General features: G+C 39.3%; 1 long non-coding RNA gene and 1 pseudogene across 3 annotated transcripts in view; one reads left to right on the top strand and one right to left on the bottom strand.

The window, feature by feature from the left end:
• Window positions 1-1,619: 1,619 nt before the first annotated feature.
• Window positions 1,620-20,594, top strand: part of LOC113918870 — a 164,262-nt gene continuing 145,287 nt past the window's right edge. For 2 of the 3 annotated variants that reach the window (XR_003518710.1, XR_003518707.1), the window contains exon 1: window positions 1,620-1,728. This is a non-coding gene — a long non-coding RNA (uncharacterized LOC113918870). Of the gene's footprint in view, window positions 1,729-2,171; window positions 2,275-20,594 lie in introns of all 3 variants that reach the window. The other variant, XR_003518709.1, reaches the window with a different exon arrangement.
• LOC113923439 lies at window positions 7,498-8,177 on the bottom strand (annotated as a pseudogene).

Genomic DNA, 20,594 nt, shown 5'->3' on the forward strand with positions numbered 1-20,594 from the left:
CTTACAGGTGATTTCTCTCTCAACCTCCTCCTCATGTCTGATATTTACCACTCCCAATCACTGTTTCTAACAGGAAAGTAACTCTCAAGTACTAAGGTACTAGCAATTGTTTCCTTTGTTAAGATTATAATAGCAAAGTTTTTCATTCCTTTTCCTTATCAATGTTTATTTTCCATTGTATGTTCACAAGGAGCGTTGGGTTTAGTGGACAGTGCATGAGGTCTGGAGTCATATGGCCTTTGATTAATGTCCTTGCTGCACTGTTTACTTTTTGGGTGACTTATTAGTTTATGTCCCTGAGCCTTAGCATCCTCATTTAATTTTATTTTTTACAAGATTTTATTTATTTATTTGTCATAGAAAGAGAGGGAGAGCAAGAGAGAGAGAGCACAAGCAGGAGGAGTGATGGGCAGAGGGAGAAGCAGGCTCCCCGCTGAGCAGGGAACCTGATGCAGGATTCCTTCTCAGGAGCCTGTGATCATGACCTGAACCAAAGGCAGACGCCTAACCAACTGAGCCACCCAGGCATCCCAGCATCCTCATTTTAAATAAGGGCCAGAGAAATACATCTTATAGGGCTGTTGTAAGAATTAGAGATGTTATATAAAGAGTACCATCTCTAGATGTAAGTGCTCAAGAGAAGCAGAAGTGAAAACATGGGGAAAAGTATTTCAGACACCATTTAGCTCAAGTCCATGGTAGATTGTTGTGCTATGAAGCAAATATGACAGATAGATAAACCCACTGTTATTTTGTTTGCATTTATTGGCCAATCTCCAACAAACAAATCTTTAGTTGTTCCTCTCTGTTGGTGACCATGGTGTGTTTGGGAGGATGCAATTTATTGTAAGACAATGGTCCTTGCTTTAAAGTCAGTGTCTAGTTAGTTTTGGAGTGGAGAGCGAGATTAATGAATAGAATTAGCTACAAATATGGTGTTGCATATAATGTGAAAAAATGAGAGATGAACATTTCTAGAAATCACTTTTATCTAGACAGCATAATTTTTTTTTTAATTTATAGCCACTTAGATGCCTGTAGTTGTATCCTTTAGGAGGTTTTTATTTGCACCAGATTCACAAATTCTACTCATTTTATTCAATCCATATCATTCATTTCTTACACTGCTCCATTCAGTTTCATGGAAGTAAAATAGTATGACCCCTGAGTAATCCCACTGAAGACCCCTTGCAAATATGCCTATTGTCTGTGGTTATGGTAGGAAAATCTGACCTAAACAGATTTGGCTTAATTCACTTTCCATCACTTAATATCTATGTGGACTCAGGAAAGTTAGTAATAATTTCCTTGGGCCTGATTTCCATCTCGACCAAATGGGAATGCTGGTACCTACAATGTTGACTGAGGGGGAGAGTAAATGAGATAATGCAACAAAAGTGTTTAGCACAGGGCTAGGTACAGTGATCAGTTATGTCCTCCATCCTATATCCATCACATAACAGACTTATATGAGAACTTAAAATACGCCAGGCATCATTTACCTGCAGAAATGATAAGGAGAACATATGTGCTGTCCTTGACAAGACTATACTTTAATAACGGAAGAACAATATGTAGAAAGACAACTCATAACAAAAATAAGCACTGTTTTCTTTGCAGAATCCCATGGGGACAGTAGGAAGAGAGCCACATACTCTTTGGCACAGTTCAGAAAGCTCAAGAAGGGAAAGACATTGATGGTGGATGTTAGAAACAGGAATTTGCCAGGTAAATAAAAAGATTTGAATTCTTGAACTCCAGAAGAGAAATGCCGGTATTTCATACCCCATATTCCAATTTTTGAGTGGAAATTGTACTTTATATGTTTAGTAGATTGTCCTTGTGAAGGGACAAATGAGAGATTTAGTGTCAGCTGATTAGTTCTAAAATCACACTCTTTTAGGCTTGGAACTCTAGTCCAAGCATTGCTCGGAATGAGGCATTTGATGGTATCATGTCAGAAGCATCATATTTATTTTTTATTTTTATTTTTTATTGTTATGTTAATCACCATACATTACATCATTAGTTCTTGTTGTAGTGTTCCATGATTCATTGTTTGTGCATAACACCCAGTGCTCCACGCAGAATGTGCCCTCTTTAATACCCATCACCAGGCTAACCCATCCCCCCACCCTCCTCCCCTCTAGAACCCTCAGTTTGTTTTTCAGAGTCCATCGTCTCTCATGGTTCATCTAGAAGCATCACATTTGTTATCACCAGGAAATTATAATGTCAGAGCTATGGACTTATTGCCTCTAATGTCTCCAGAAGGTAAGAAGTAATCAGCAAATGCATGAGTTAGGCACTTGTTTTTTATCTTTCAGTATTAATTTGTTTCAAGTCAGATACTCTGCCTTGTTTAAAGGCATTAATGCCCGTGAGCAAATTAAACTAGATTTAATTTTCTCTAAACAGATATGAATTTCAGACATCTTTATCTTATAGAGAGGCTCAAACACCACTCATACTCTTATGTGCTGACACAAGGCTTAACAATTATATTTAAGTTAACAGAAGGTTATCATCTACAATTATGTGTGGCTCTACCCCTGACTCATTAATTCATAAGGCCCTGTTTTCTAATATTTGCAGCTGATTGCTGATTTTGGTCCTTGTCTGGTATATGGAAGTAGCTGATTTGGGTACACCATGACAGTTTGATCATGCTTTTGTGTTTTAGATATTAATTTATCTTCTTCGTTAATGGCATCCCAATTCTTATGTCTGAACTAAATGTATTCATTACTTTTAGCACCCATGTATCAAGATACTACCCACATGATGGTTTTCATTGGGAAGCTTTGATTTAAAGTACAAATTTATCTTGTCCTAATAGATTGTTATGTAATGCAAATATTTAATTAAGATGGTTTTAAGTCTTTAAAAAGGGTGCATGTGTGGTCTTTGTGTCAAAGATGTTGCCATTATGAGTTGGTTTGTTGCAGAGGGGGGATTGGAAAGGAATAATACATTTCACTTTGGGGGACTTCTGGGGATCGTATGAAAATGAGCTATGTGGGTCAGCCCATTGATTTTCTACTTACCAGCAGTACTAAGACAGTAATTTAGAAAGTGGCTTTTTGGATGGAAATCATCAACGCATATTACTCCATGCAGCTCTGTGGTGCATAACATTCCATGATGACCAACTTTCCTAGAGTCCCCGATTGGTACCCCACCAGATCACCTTGGCACTGTGCTCTGATATGTGTTTTACTTCTAGAAACCCTCTGATTCGAGATCTTTTCCCAGTTCTTGGCTAGTTGGTCCTTTGGTATAATTTTTAAGTGGTTCTCTTCCTATGTCATCTGGAGAACTTAAATTTCTGCATGAAATCATCCTTAGTGTTTGCAAAGGAAATCTTTTTTTTTTTTTTTTTAGGGTTCTATTGCTGTCTACTCTTTTTAATATCTTTGCCATTCCAAAAATAGTGGGGGAAATAATTTTCATTCCTTTCTAGCCACTCCTTTTTCTCAATCTCAAATCATGGTCTTTTTCGCCTACCCCTGCCTACATTTCTACCTTAAGTAAAATTATTGCTTTCTGTAGCTATTCTTGGAGGATATATCCTGATGTAAGACCTGGAACAAGATTTTCATAAAGATGATAACTAATGTCAGAATGGTAAATTATAAATAATTTCCTCCAAATTCTTTAGCATTATTATTACTTCTAATTAAAAGACCCCCCACCAAAAAAAAAAGAAAAGAGGAAAAAGCCCAACAAAACTTATATCTTTTGCAATATGGTAGAGTGGTTAAAGGCAGGGGATTTAAAGTCTGGTTCAAGATGGAATCCCAAATCTGTCCACTTCTTTGCCCTGTGAACTTGGGAATGTTACCTAACCTCTGTAGCCTCCAATTTTATCATTTTCAAGGGCAGATGGGAGTATTAAATAAGATTAATACACTGAGTGGCACAAACTAAATCTCCAAATAGTAGATATTTTTATCATTATACTCCATACTCTCTTATCTGCAATTTTAAAACTCCTGAAGCTCTGAATACCAAAATACTTTTCTTAAGTTTGGTGCTAAGGCTTATTTGGAAAAAAACCATTGACCTAAACAGATTTGAGGCTACTTATAATTTATTTAGTGTTAATATTCATCCATTTTATGTGGAAGTATTATGATTGTTGATTTTGCGGTGCTGCAATAATGTACATATTACCTTTTTAAAATCCATGATCTGAATTCTGAAATATATATGATCTCCAGGATGTACAATGGCCCTTGGCTCCTTGAGTTACTTAAAGTGTGCCATGAAAATCACAATTCCTTTCTTTCTCTGGTTGCTGTTTTTTTTTTTTTTTTCTTCCTCCATCACCACCTCCTCTGGGGCTTTTCCTTTCATATGTTTTGTTTTTGGTCTTGCCTATGGTCAAAAGGTCATTGTCTCCATATATGTACCCCTAATAAGAAGTTTATTAGTTAAGTATTGCTGCATAACAAGTTACTCTAAAGTTTCATGGCTTAAAACAACAAACATTACACTGGGTGTTTCTGACTCAGACTCTCTCATGAGGTTGCAGTCAGGATGTCAAGTGGGTCTGCGGTCTTCTGAAGGCTCAACTGAGGCTGGAGCATCACTTCTAGGCTCACTCAAATGATTCTCGGTCAGAGGTTTTAGGTCCTCTTCGTACGGGCCTCTCTTTAAGCTCTCATCTGGGCTTCCTCACAGCTTGGCAGCTGTGTTTAAAGAGCAGGCTTTCTGAGAGATAGCTCCACAATATCCATATCATCTTTTATGAGCTATCATCAAAACCATGCAATGTATTTTCACCACATTTTTTTGATCAAATCAGTTAAGGGGATGGAAAATAGACTCCACCTTTTACTGGGGAGTGGGAACATTCTGGAAGAGAATGTTGAAAAATGGAAATATTGCTGTAGCAGAATTTTTAGAAAATATTATCTGCCACACTGTGGGTGCAGTAAAGTGTTCAAACCAGTCAAGATATATGGAATTCCATTTAGACCAGAACTGAGGGGTAGGAAGCAGGGGTAGAGTGGAGGGAAGACCACTGATTAGCCTTTACAATGTAAAGGTAAATAGCTGGGCTTTTTCTAGTTCCATTTTAGCTACCATCTTTCCTATTTGATTACCTGCCTCTTCAAAGACAAGATAATGTAAAGTTAAGAAATGCATCCTCCTACTTGGTTTTATTAGTTATAAATTCCCTACCTTATTTTATAGGGAGATAATTAGAAGTTAGGTGTTGAGATCATCATTCTTTATTACTCAGCTGGAAGGGCCTGAAATTTACCTTAAAAAGTGATTTTCGCTGGGTTAAGTGCTGATTAGAAATGACTGATATGAGATCACATCATATTCTTTTTTCAAAACTCTGATTTCTAAATATAAGTGAAATAGAAGCCCATTACAGAAATAATGTTAATGCATAAGAAAATGCCAGGGGAATAATATAGGACCCACATCATAGAATTTCTTAGGGGGTGAGGTATGCTATGTATATCTATGTACATAAGGATAGGCTTTGACTTAGAGTATGACTTAAATCTACCATAAATGTAGTTCTTTAAAAAAATTAGCTGAGAGAAATAGTCCCTCTCTAACCTCACTCCTTTCCTCTCAAATTGGAGCAAGGCACGAAGTCCATTTTAGTCAATTCTGTTCTAAGATGAAAGGCTCTTCCTGGAGCTCATTCGGGTTCTGTGTCTTAAGACTGCCTAATTAAGTGGAAAATTCTGTTTGAAGAGGTCTTACTGCTTACATGGAGGACAAGGCAACTGAAGGACTGACTGGGAAGAATCCTTATTTCTGACATATCAATCAAACTGTCTAGTTAGAATGTCCATATTGCTGCTGATTAATCCTGTCCTTGATTGGCAAAGCTGCACTAATACCTTTTAATATGTCCTCTGCTACCCTGCTACCCATCAAACACTTCACTGAAGGCTCTCACTAATTTCTTCTGTGCATTATGTAATTTGTGTCTATATAAAGCATCTCTGAGCAAGGTATGCAGCCAACATAGTAACTACTTGAATTTTAAGCTGTACAGGGAATTGTGTAAAAATATATGGTAGACTAGGAAACAAAATCAAATGGAAGGATGAAAGGGAAAATGTCCTCATACAGGAATATTGGAACGTTTGTTATTTAGAAGCTTGACAATTGTTTACTAAGGAAGGGCTAAAACTACCCCCGACAGCTTCATTACTTTGGGAGTGAGAACAGTCAGACATCAGCCTCTGTGGCCTTTATGTAATTGCTAAGGCTGTATGTTGGAACATTTCTCTGCTGCAGCCTGCTGCACAAAGTCCGTCTTCCTAGTCCTGTCTTCATAAGCTCCTAAAGACATGGGCCCACCATCAACTCTGTGACACCTGATTTCCATACACTTCCTATTATGCCCAGGCCTTTAGTCCTTCCCAGGATGGTTTTCTTGCTGTTTCATAGGCTATGCTCTGGGCTTTGGCCCATGCTGCTCCCTCTTTGTTCTTAGGAGCAAAATGACATTTATGGAGTATATGCTATGTACGTGACTGACAGATGAAAGAAACTCACTGGTTGGGATAATAAACATTCACTTTTGAAGATGCAAGTATCTCAGTTTAGGTTATCTAAGAGTCAGTTTTTAAATACTAATATACACTGTTTTAATCAGATTGCTTATTGTATAATAATAGTAATAGTAATAATTATTATAACCACACCTTATAGTTCAATATCACTTTTAGAATTTTAAAATAAGATATTCCTATTATCTCATTTAATTCTGTGGCAGCTTTTACTTCTATATTTTATTTTATGTATTGTGGATTAATAAATTAAAACTCATATAACATACAATAAATTTGTAACCTAGGAACTATATCCTAGAGATGGGACTAAAACACATATGCCCTGAAGGTTACTGTGTTCTCTTTCCACTGAACTGTACCTTTTCACTTACTGTTTGACTAAGGTCAGTATACTAAAGCAAAGGGAATTGGTACTTGGTGAAGGAGAAAATAATTTTTGGATAATGGCACAACAGTTCTGGGTGGAGGTCTCTGTGTCATCAATAACAGTGTGAAGACAATGGTATCTGGTGGTCCAGGGGTAGTTACTAAAGTTAACTGTATCTATTAAAAATCTTGCTTAGGGTCAGGCCTGTGTTTCAAAGATAGGAATGGAAGCTTTCTCTTTTCTACCTCCATTTATTTTGAAATTTAGCTATAACATTTCCTGCTCCTCAATCTCCACACTCAAAGCCAATCGTTAATTGTAATTCTAATTTTCTTTTACAGATGGGTTAAGGGAAACTTTGTGCATCAATACAGGGACACAACCACCATGTATAATCTTGGTTCTATGTAACAATTCATTTTTAGTTTCCAGTGATCCTTTCTCAAGTGAAATGTTCTCCCTCCCTTTCCTTTGTAAACAAATTCTGTTCTTAAATCAGGGCCTACCTTACATCATTCTTGAATCATCCTTGGTGAGCTTTTTTATTTTTTATTTATTTATTATTTTTTAAAAGTAGATTGAAGCAGTGATTTTTAAAACAAAGAAAGCAGAACTAGAACATCTTAAATTTTTAATCCTTTCTTTACAGGTTACCTAGACCGCTTTTGATTAAGAAAACTGTAGAAAGTTAGTAACTGCCACAAGCAAACGCCAGGCAGCCGCACGTGTCAATTTTCCACAGAGTCCTGCTTTGCGGGGTCTCCGCTCACACTCGCTGGAATCGGTCGCGGCAGAGTTTAGTCCACAGGTCGCTTCTCCCCGTATTTCTTTGTAAACTCTTCAGCATTCTTACAGAATTTTTTACGGTCCTTAGAATATTCTTCAACTAGGTCAGCCCGAAGTGGGTGCTCGGGCTGGGGGTCGTTCACCGGTGCTATGAGGGACTGGATTACTTGGTCGGTTTTGGTTGCTGGCTTCCAGTTTTCAGCACTGCCAGACAGACCTGCCCCTTTTCATCGATGTTCGGGTGATAGATCTTTGTTTTAAATGTGATCTTCGGTGGTTTGAATGGGTACTCTGCTGGAAAGTTGCTTTCGATTCTGAAGGCCCCCTTATCATATGGAGGGTTGTCAGGAACAATAAGCCCTTGCCAAGTCAATAAATTAGCTTCATCAACCGGGATGTTATGGAAGTTTTTTCATTCCACATTTGCGGATTTCTTCAAGCTCCTTCATCAGCCTCCTGCTGGCCGCCATCTTGGATCTGGTGCTGAGCTTTTATATTTTTTAAAATCTCTTTAGTTTGCTGATTGACTTGTTAACTTCAATATATTGTTATTGTCTTTCTGTCCGGTAACATAAAGATTTAGGGAAAAGAAATGATTGTGGTGAAGTTGCTGCTTTCTACCAAATGTTTCTGCTTCTCCCTTGGACACAGGGGGACTGTACTTCTCCAGTCCTTTGAAGTTAGCCACGGTCATGTGACTTGGTCAATGAAATAAGAAGTAATTAGGTCTGAGAAGAAGCCTGGAGATCTGGCCTTTGATTTGCCACAGGGTTTTCCTCTGTCAGGGTGACTGACAAGGCTCTAGATTGGTGGTTGCTCCATCAACAGTCTGCAGTGGATATGCAACATGAAGGAGAAATAAATTTAGTGCACTATACCCCTGGGATGTGGGGGTTATTTGTTACTGCAACATAACTCAGCTTATCTGTCTTGTATAAACTCTAAATTATCTAAATTCTAAAGCCAACTAAAGAAACGATCGTAAAACCTGATAGAAAGCAAAACAAAGCAAAAATCCTCCCTACAAAACAAACAACAGCAACAGCAACAGGCAGGAAATTCATCTTGTTAATCAGAACCATAAAACCTGTCAGGGTTCACTTCCTGGGGTTGGAAGTACTTCAATGCTCTATGGTCAGTGAAAGATACACAGATTCTTGACATTGATATTGACATTGGCATTTGACATTTTGTTGTTTATCAGTCATTTTGGCACAGATGTAGATGTTCCTTTAAAATAATAGTGTGAACTTGCTTTATTATGTTTTTTATTTAAAGATATTGGGTCAATTCACCAAAGAAGCTGCCCTTTCCAGAGTCTTTTCTTTTCTATTTCAAATCAACTTCTTAAAGGGTTCTAATCTCTGTACTGTCTATTCAAGGAGAACTATACCCAGGGATTTCTACAACCCTCAACTGCCCTTTTTTTTTTTTTTTTGCTCCTATTTTTTGACCATGCAAATAAAAAGGCAGTGATTAGAGGAAGGAAATGTTGATTAATCACCACAGTTAAAGATTCATGACTTCTACCTGAATATTAGCCACATCAAATTTCAGTGATTTAAAAGGAGAAAACTCTGTCATTGTCAATCATCAAATGTCAAATGTCTAAAATTACTTGATGTTATGAGTTTTTGAGTTTAATGGGAATCCTTCACCTTCTCTTTAACCTCTATTTTGGGGAATAGTGACAGAAGAAATTTCAAAATGAGGCCTAAAATTTACATTGTGGCTTTCCCATTTTCTAGTTTTTTACTTTGGGAAACATTATTTAAACTCTCTGAACTTCAGTTTTCTCATCTGTGCAGATAATACCCACTTCAAAAGGGATAAAACAGTCAACATACCAAACCTAATATTTGCCGCATAGCAGACATGAAGAGGTCCGTTTTCTTTCTGTTTTCCTCAGCCCCAAATTTATTGAGGTATTGTTTAGGTTACATTTTAGAGTAAAAAAATTTTAAAAATATAATGGCTGGATGCCAGGGTGGCTGAATCAGTTGAATGTCCAATTCTTGGTTTGCGCTCAGGTCAAGATCCCATGGGTCGTGGGATCCAGCCCTGCCTCAGGCTATGTGCTCAGCAGGGAGTCTCCTTGGGATTCTCTCCCTCTGCCCCTCTTCCCACTGTCCCTCTCTCTAAAATAAATAAGGAGGCAGAGCAAGATGGCGGAGGAGTAGGAGACCTGGATTTCGTCTGGTCTCAGGAATTCAGCTGAATGGGGCTCAAACCATTCTGAATACCTATGAACTCAACAGGAGATCGAAGAAGAGAGTAGCAACAACTCTCTGAACAGAGAAGCGACCACTTACTGGAAGATAGGACGTGAGGAGAAGTGAATCCGAGGCGATATTCGGGAGGATAGACGGCGGGGGAGGGAGCCTCCGCTGCTTCTGGCAAGTGATAGAGCCGCGGAGCACAAAATCAGAAATTTTAGAAGTCAGCTCCACTGAGGGACGTCACTCCAGTGGCTAAGCGGGAGGTGGAAAGTTCGTGGGACAGTGTGGTCTCAGGACCCTCGGGGTCACAGAAAGACCGGGGGAGCCTGAGTGCGGCAGAGCTCCCAGGTATCAGAGCGGGGAAGCTGGCTGCAGAGACGGAGCCGAGGCGCAGGCTCTCAGCTCGGGGTGGCCATAAACTGTGATCCGCGGCCCAGTCGGGCCACTGCTCCTTCAGCAGGGACCCAACAAGCAGCAGAGCAGGGGAGACTCCCCTTCCTCCCTCGGGAGGAGCGGCATGGGAGCGCACCACAGGGATCTGCTGGATTTGGAGATTCCACATGGGGTCGGGTGCCAGAGATAGAAACGCTCGGTCACAGGCCAGGTGAGCACAGAGTGCTGCCAGAGACCAGGGAGACGGGAGTGATTGACTGCTTTTCTCTGGGGGCGCACTGAGGACGGGGGCCCCAAGTTCTCGGCTCCTCCGGGCAGAGATTGGGAGGCCACCACTTTCACTCTCATCCTCCAAAGCTGTACCGAGAGCTTGCAGGGAACAAAAGGTCCTGAGAGCAAACCCGAGCAGATTGCTTAGCCCGGACTCACAAGGGCGGGGCAATTCCGCCTCCGGCAAAGCATTTGGAAACCACAGCAACAGGCCCCTCCCCCAGAAGATCAGCATGAACAGCCAGACAAGACCAAGTTTACCGATCAAGGAGAACGGGAGAACTCCAGCGCTAGGGGAATACTGCACATAGAATTCATGGCTTTTTTTTTTACCATGATTCATTAGTTTTTCAAAGTTAATTTTTTTAACTTTTTTTTTGGATTTTTCTTTTTCCCTTTTTCAACCAACATCTTATCAATCCCCTTTTTTAAAAAAATTTTTTTTCATTTTTAGAGTCATATTCTATCCCTTCATAGTAGTTAACCTTATTTTTAAGGTTAATTAATATATATATATATATATATATATATATGTTGTTCACTCTTTAAAATTTTGAGATACAGTTTCTTCTAAAAGATCAAAATATACCCTAAATCTCTAGTGTATGGCTTTGTTCTGGTCTCCTGCCTGATCACATTCTCTCCCCTTTTTTTTTTAATCTTCTTTCTTTTTTCAAACAACTTATCAATTCCTTTTATAAAATCTTTTATAATTTTCATCTTTACAGTCATCTTCCATCCCTTCATTGTATCAACCCTTATTTTGTACATATATAAGTCTTTCTTTCTTTACAATTTTAGGAGGCACTATCCTCTAACAGACCAAAATACTCCCAAAATCTATTGTGTGGCACTGATCTATGTACTAGCCTGATCATATTTGATCATATTCTGTTTTTTTTTTTGTTTTGTTTTGGTTTGTTTTTATCTTTTTCTTTTTCTTTTTCTTTTTCTTTCTTTTTTCTTTCTTTCCCTTTCTTTTCCCCTGGTTTCAGGTCTTCTCTGATTTGTTTAGAGTATATTTTCTGGGGACATTTTTAACCTGTTAGCATTTTGTTGTCTCATTCATCTATTCTCCTATGGACAAATGACAAGATGAAAGAAATCATCTCAGCAAAAAGAACAAGCGGTAGTACCGTCTGCCAAGGACATACTCAATATGGACATTAGTACAATGTCGGACCTAGAGTTCAAAATCATGATCTTAAAGATACTAGCTGGGCTTGAAAAAAGCATGGAAGTTATTAGAGACACCCTTCCTGGAGAAATAAAAGAACTAAAATCTACCAAATCGAAATCAAAAAGGCTATTAATGAGGTGCAATAAAAAATGGGGCACTAACTGCTAGGATAAATGAGGCAGAAGAGAGAATCAGTGATATAGAAGACCAAATGATGGAAAATAAAGAAGCTGAGAAAAAGAGAGATAAACAACTACTGGATCATGAGTGCAGAATTCGAGACATAAGTGATACGATAAGACAAAACAACATTAGAATAATTGGGATCCCAGAAGAAGAAGAAAGAGAGAGAGGGGCAGAAGGTATATTGGAGCAAATTATAGTAGAGAACTGCCCTAATGTGGGGAAGGAAACAGGCATCAAAATCCAGGAGGCACAGAGAACCCCTCTCAAAATCAATAAAAATAGGTCAACACCCCGACATCTAATAGTAAAACTTACGAGTCTCAGAGATAAAGAGAAAATCTTCAAAGCAGCTCAGGAGAAGAGATATGTAACCTATGAAGGTAGAAATATTAGATTGCAAACAGACCTATCCACAGAGACCTGGCAAGCCAGAAAGGACTGGCATGATATCTTCAGAGCTCTAAATGAGAAAAATATGCAGCCAAGAATACTATATCCAGCTAAGCAGTCACTGAAAATAGAAGGAGAGATAAAAACCTTTGAGGAAAAACAAACCTAAGGAATTTGCAAACACGAAACCAGCCCTTCAAGAAATATTGAAAGGGGTCCTCTAAGCAAAGAGAGAGCCTAAAAGCAGCATAGACCAGAAAGGAACACAGACAATGTACAGTTACAGTCACCTTACAGGCAATACAATGGCATTAAATTCATACCTTTCAATGTAAACGGGCTAAATACCCCAATCAAAAGACACAGGCTATCAGGTTGGATTAAAAAACAAGACCCATCGATATGCTGTCTGCAAGAGACTCATTTTAGACCCAAAGTAACCCCCAGATAGAAAGTGAGGGGGTGGAAAAACATTTACCATGCAAATATATACCAAAAGAAAGCTGGGGTGGTGATCCTTATATCAGAAAAATTAGATTTTAAAACAAAGACTGTAATAAGAGATGAGGAAGGGCACTATATCCTACTTAAAGGGTCTATGCAACAAGAAGATCTAGCAACTATAAATATCCATGCCCCTAACATTGGAGCAACCAATTATATAAGGCAATTAATAACAAAATCAAAGAAACACATTGACAACAATACAATAATAGTGGGGGACCCTAATACCCCCCTAACTGAAATGGACAGATCATCTAAGCAAAAGACCAACAAGGAAATAAAGATTTTAAATGACACACAGGACCAAATGGACTTCACAGACATATTCAGAACATTCCATCCCAAAGCAAAGGAAAACACATTCTTCTCTACTGCCCATGGAATATTCTCCAGAATAGATCACATCGTAGGTCACAAATCAGGTCTCAACCGGTACCAAATGATTGGGATGATTTTCTGCATATTTTCAGACCACAATGCTTTGAAACTAGAACTCAATCACAAGAGGAAAGTCGGAAAGAACTCAAATACATGGAGGCTAGGGAGCATCCTACTAAAGAATGAATGGGTCAACTGGGAAATTAAAGAAGAAATAAAAAAATTCATGGAAACCAATGAAAATGAAAACACAACTGTTCAAAATCTTTGGGATATGGCAAAGGCAGGCCTGAGAGGAAAGTATATAGCAATACAAGCCTTTCTCAAGGAACAAGAAAGGTCTCAAATACACAATCTAACCCTACACCTAAAGGAGCTGGAGAAAGAACAGCAAATAAAGCCTAAACCCAGCAGGAGAAGAGAAATCATAAAGATCAGAGCAGAAATCAATGAACTAGAAACCAAAAGAACAGTAGAACAGATCCACGAAACTAGGAGCTGGTTCTTTGAAAGAATTAACAAGATTGATAAACCCCTAGTCAGACTTATCAAAAAGAAAAGAGAAATGACCCAAATCAACAAACTCATGAATGAAAGAGGAGAGATCACAACCAACACCAAAGAAATACAAACAATTATAAGAACATATTATGAGCAAATGTATGCCAACAAATTAGATAACTTGGAAGAAATTGATGCATTCCCAGAGATGAATCAAGTACCAAAATTGAACCAGAAAGACATAGAAAACCTGAACAGACCTATAACCACTAAGGAAATTGAAGCAGTCATCAAAAATCTCCCAACAAACAAAGGCCCAGGGCCAGATGGCTTCCGAGGGGAATTCTACCAAACATTTCAAGAAGAATTAATACCTACTCTCCTGAAACTGTTCCAAAAAATAGAAATGGAAGGAAAACTTCCAAACTCATTTTATTAGGCCACCATTACCTTGATCCCAAAACCAGACAAAGACCCCATCAAAAAGGAAAATTACAGACCAATATCCTTAATGAACATGGATGCAAAAATTGTCAACAAAATACTAGCCAATAGGATCCAGCAGTACATTAAAAGGATTATTCACCATGACCAAGTGGGATTTATCCCTGGGCTGCAAGGTTGATTCAACATCCGTATATCAATCAACGTGATACCATACTTTAACAAAAGAAAGAACAAGAATCATATGATCCTCTCAATAGATGCAGAAAAAGCATTTGACAAAGTATAGCATCCTTTCTTGATCAAATCTCTTTAGAGTATAGGGATAGAGGGTACATACCTCAATATCATAAAAGCCATCTATGAAAAACCTATAGTAAGTATCATTCTCAATGGGGAAAAGCTGAGAGCTTTCCCCCTAAGGTCAGGAATGCGGCAGGGATGTCCACTATCACCACTGCTATTCAACATAATATTAGAAGTCCTAGCCATAGCAATCAGACAACAAAAAGAAATCAAAGGCATCCAAATCAGCAAAGAAGTCAAACTCTCACTCTTTGCAGATGATATGATACTTTATGTGGAAAACCCAAAAGACTCCACCCCAAAACGGCTAGAACTCATACAGGAATTCAGTAAAGTGGCAGGATATAAAATCAATGCACAGAAATCAGTGGCATTCCTATATACCAACAACAAGACAGAAGAGAGAGAAATTAAGGAGTCGATCCCATTTACAATTGCACCCAAAGCCATAAGATACCTAGGAATAAATTTAACCAAAGAGGCAAAGGATCTGTACTCAGAAAACTATAAAAGACTCATGAAAGAAATTGAAGAAGACACAAAGAAATGGAAGAAAGTTCCATGCTCATGGATTGGAACAAATATTGTGAAGATGTCAATGTTACCTAGAGCAATCTACACATTCAATGCAATCCCCATCAAAATACCATCCACTTTTTTCAAAGAAATGGAACAAATAATCCTAAAATTTGTATGGAACCAGAAGAGACCCCAAATAGCCAGAGGAATATTGAAAAAGAAAAGCAAAGCTGGCGGCATCACAGTTCCGGACTTCCAGCTCTATTACAAATCTGTCATCATCAAGACAGTATGGTACTGGCACAAAAACAGACACATTGATCAATGGAACAGAATCGAGAGCCCAGAAATGGACCCTCAACTCTATGGTCAACTCATCTTTGACAAAGCAGGAAAGAAGGTCCAATGGTAAAAAGACAGTCTCTTCAACAAATGGTGTTGGGAAATTGGACAGCCACATGCAGAAGAATGAAACTGGACCATTTCCTTACACCCCACACAAAAATAGACTCCAAATGTTTGAAATACCTAAACGTGGAGACAGGAGTCCATCAGAATCCTGAAAGAGAACACAGGTAGCAACCTCTTCAACCTCAGCTGCAGCAACTTCTTCTTAGAAACATCGCCAAAGGCAAGGGAAGCAAGGGCAAAAATGAACTATTGGGATTTCATCAAGATAAAAAGCTTTTGCACAGCAAAAGAAACAGTCAACAAAACCAAGAGACAACCGACAGAATGGGAGTAAATATTTGCAAATGATATATCAGATAAAGGGCTAGTATCCAAAATGTATAAAGAACTTATGAAACTCAACACCCAGAGAACAAATAATCCAATCAAGAAATGGGTAGACGACATGAGCAGGCATTTTTCCAAAGAAGACATCCAAATGGCCAACAGACACATGAAAAAGTGCTCAACATTGCTCGGCATCAGGGAAATCCAAATCAAAACTTCAATGAAATACCACCTCACACCAGTCAGAATGGCTAAAATTAACAATCAGGAAATGACAGGTGTTGGCAGGGATGCGGAGAAAGGGGACTCTCCTACACTGTTGGTGGGAATGCAAGCTGGTGCAGCCAGTCTGGAAAACATATGGAGGTTCCTCAAAAAGTTGAAAATAGAGCTACCATATGATCCAGCAATTGCACTACTGGGTATTTACCCCAAAGATACAAATGTAGGGATCTGAAGGGGTATGTGCACCCCAATGTTTATAACAGCAATGTCCACAATAGCCAAATTGTGGAAAGAGCCAAGATGTCCATTGAAAGTTGAATGGATAAAGAAGTGGTATATATACACAATGGAATATTATGCAGCCATCAAAAGAATGAGATCTTGCCATTTGCAAGGACGTGGATGGAACTGGAGGGTGTTATGCTGAGTGAAATAATTCAATCAGAGAAAGACATGTATCATATGACCTCACTGATATGAGGAATTCTTAATCTCAGGAAACAAACTGAGGGTTGCTGGAGTCGTGGATGTGTGGGAGGGATGGGTTGGCTGGGTGATAGACATTGGGGAGGGTATGTGCTACGGTGAGCGCTGTGAATTGTGCAAGACTGTTGAATCACAAATCTGTACCTCTGAAACAAATAATGCAATATATGTTAAGAAAAAAAAAGAAGAAAAGAAGATAGCAGGCGGGGAAGAATGACGGGGAGTAAGTCAGTAGGGGAGACGAACCGTGAGAGATGATGGACTCTGAAAAACAAACTGAGGGTTCTAGAGGGGAGGGGTGTGGGGGGATATGTTAGCCAGGTGATGGGTATTAATGAGGGCACGTTCTGCGTGGAGCAGTGGGTTTTATGCACAAACAATGAGTCATGGAATACTACATCAAAAACTAATGATGTAATGTATAGTGATTAACATAACAATAAAAACAAATTAAAAAAATAATTAAATTTTGAAAAAATATACAATGGCCCTTCATTATATATTGTTAATATAATATATACTAATATATTTTTTCAATTTCTTTAGCATTTCCAAATTTTAGACTGTGCCTGTTCTGAGCAGAAAGAAAATAGGAAACTTAATACCATACCAAATTAAACACTAGTGGCTACTTTGTTTTCAGTGCAAAAAATAATCTAAAAATAAATGCAAAAGCTTTCTTCGTATAAGACCTCTTTGTCTTATAACAATTATTCATAAAGCCCTATGCAATACTGGTAGAGTAATGAGCCCATTTCTGTGGAAATAGACTCATTTCTATTCAGCTTGCTGGTTCCCAGGAGAATTATGAATTGCTCTCCCAGTTTGAACATGTAGTTCATGAATCTCAAGGAAAAAAATATGTGTCAGGAGCCAATAACTGTTTACCTTTAGATATCTAGACAACTGTTCAAACGGTTTGGAAAAGAAGTAAAGAAATAAAAGAGAAAGAAATGAAAATTGATATCCTTGTTATTTGTGGATGTAACTGAAATTCCTACAGTCTCTTAGTAACGCATCCTTCCTAGCATGACGAGAAAAGTGCAGCTAGGGAGATGGCAGTGGGAATCTGGACAACCGTGGTGAAGCTGTTGTTAATTTTCAGATGCATAGCTTTTGTCTTCTGGCCTCTTTCATGTTTTTATGGGAAGTGGATAGTTCGAGTGATTCACAAAGACCAAAAGAGGAACATCACCGATTCTGGAGGGCTATGTGCAGCCCCAGGTTTATAAGTGGCTGGGCCATAGACAGGCCACACTTTGTAAAATCTCGTATATGAATCTGGTAGAAGCACATTTTCTCTCCAGCTCCCCACATGCCCAATCACTCCCTGCTGTGCTCCACATTAGTGCTGCCCTCATTTACATTATTAGGCTCTAGTACAGGGTGTTTCAATTGAGATCCATCCTGTCTTCTCTTCTGTTACGGTGCAGCAGACGTCTGTCTTGCTACTGATGACCTGCCCCTGCCTTTGTCTTCCTGACCCCTTCTCCTCTCTGCCACTTATGTGCTTTGCTCCTACAGCTACTCCCTCTTTCTCCTTCATCAATTTCTCATCCTCTATTGGATTTTTTCCAGTCAGCATAAAAACATGTTCTGTGTCCTCCCACTGCCGTAGAAACAGTATGCCCAATTTTCCCTTGACCTCACATTCTGCTTCAGTCTCTATTTTATATGGGTGCTGGATGCTAGGCAGCCTCTGCCAGGAAATTACACAGATGTTGGCATGAATGACACATGGGCACTAATATGAGATGAAATAACATTTATTATTCACAAAATAAAAAAACAAAAGGATTTCCCAAAGATACGGGCTCAGGTTTGGTCTAAGTGAAGCAAGTGCAAAGCATGGTGGGTAACTGGCTTTTATTGATTTTGTTAGGTCATGAGTGCTGGTTGGGGTTTGGGTGGGTTGAGTTGCCCCATCAGCACCAAGGGAGGGAGCTTGGGGGCTTTCTTATCCAGTGGCCCAGACGTGGAACAATAGGAAGAGGGGGAGAGTTGGGGCAAGAAAGCTGTCAGTGGTCAAACATCAGAAGGAGTCTTTCTCTTTAGCATACCCTCTTTCACTCTTCCCCTTTGATATGAAGCTTTTATTTATATATTTATTTATTTATTTATTTATTTATTTATAAAGATTTTATTTATTTGACAGAGAGAGACACAGCAAGAGAGGGAACACAGGGCGCCTGGGTGGCTCAGTTGGTTAAGCGACTGCCTTCGGCTCAGGTCATGATCCTGGAGTCCTGGGATCGAGTCCGACATCAGTCTCCCTGCTCAGCGGGGAGTCTGCTTCTCCCTCTGACCCTCCCCCCTCTCGTACTTTCTATCTCTCATTCTCTCTCTCTCAAATAAATAAAATCTTAAAAAAAAAAAGAGAGGGAACACAACATGGGGAGTGGGAGAGGGAGAAGCAGGCTTCCTGCTGAGCAGGGAGCCTGATGCAGGGCTCGATCCCAAGACCCTGGGACCATGACCTGAGCCAAAGGCAGACACTTAATGACTGAGCCACCCAGGCGCCCCCAATATGAAGCTTTTAATTAATGAATTTATTTGACAGAGCACACAGAAGTGGGGGGCTGGCCGAGGGAGAGAGAGAGAAGCAGATGCCCTGCTGAGCAGGGAGCCAGATATGGGGCTCGATCCCAGGATCCCGGGATCATGACCTGAGCAGAAGGCAGATGCTTCACCAACTGAGCCACCCAGGTGCCCCCACAACTGCCTTTCAGTTTCCAATACTTGACCAAAAAGATTCCTGCCGAAGTCATGTAGGATCTTCATGTCACCAAATCCAATACCAATTCTTTGTGCTCATCTTTCTAGATCACCCAGGAGTCTTTGACCCATATGACCACTTAACTGTCCTTCATACATTTTCCTGTCTTTATTTCTATTTCTTTCTATCGGTTTCTTCCTATTTATTCCTAGTTACTCTTCTCAGTTACCTTCATGTGATGCTTCCTTTTTCTGACCTGAAAATATTGGGGCCATTTAGAAATCTATCCTCCTCTCTCTTTTATGTGAACCCCAATGCCATAGCACATATCAGTTCTTTTTGTAGTTTTAAATATCTGCATACCAATGCAAGTTTATGTCTCCATGTAGATATTTCATATAATTTTTGGGCTTAAAATCTAGGCTATTTGAAAGTTTTATTTGGTTTTCTCATAGACATCTGAAACATAGAACTCCCCAAGGAAAGTCCAATTTCCCTTCCAAAATGTGTTTCTCCTCTAATTTTCTCTATTTCAATAAATGACATCACCAAGCCTCCATGACTAAAGCCAGAAATCTAGAATTATTACTGATTAAACCTTCCATTCCCTCATCTCTCACATGTGCTCTGTCAGCCCCTCTCATTTCTCTACCCTGCAACGTAGCTCATCCTGCCTATTCTGTCTATCTTTAGTGTAGTAGAGGAAGCTATCTCTTGCTCTAAGTCATCATCAATTCTTCCCAGGGCTACTGTGGGAGCCTCCCACCTCATTTCCATATTTCCACTCCTTTTCCTCCAATCCAGCTTCTCAGAGCAGTCAGAGTGACCTTTAAGAAATAATTTATATCACATCACTTCTCTGCTTAAATCCCTCCAATGGCTTACTGATCCACACAGAGTGAATTCCGGACTCCCTATCATGACACACAGTGCCCTTTGTGTAGCTGACATGGTTATGTGATCATTCTGCATGATACGTTATTGCAAGTGCTTTTTGGGCATTCATTTATCTAATCTTCACACCAGCCTGTCATCTAAATATTATTATTATCTTCATTTTTTTTTTTAGCACAGGAAATGAACCATGGAATGTTAAGTAACCTGCCTAAGGAGAAACAAATAGAAAATGGTGGAGTTGGGATTCAAATCCAGGTCATCTGGCTCCAGGGTTCACCCTATAACCACCACATATTACCACTTCTCATGGGCAAAGGCATGGACAAAGAAATGAGAGAGATTTCTTAGTGAGGCATGAAATGAATGGTCATTCAACCATTCCGAAATTCATCCAGAGAAGCAAAGCTCCTGCATCATAGGTCAGGAGTAAGAAGCTTTGGCAACTCTCCGCAGCATACTCCTTATGCCAGCAGTGGGTCTGGGTTTAGCTGAACAATCTTTTCTCCCCCCCCCCCTTTTTTTTGTTTCCCAATCC

Source organism: Zalophus californianus, chromosome 15, assembly GCF_009762305.2.
Source record: "Zalophus californianus isolate mZalCal1 chromosome 15, mZalCal1.pri.v2, whole genome shotgun sequence".
NCBI classification, from domain to species: domain Eukaryota; kingdom Metazoa; phylum Chordata; class Mammalia; order Carnivora; family Otariidae; genus Zalophus; species Zalophus californianus.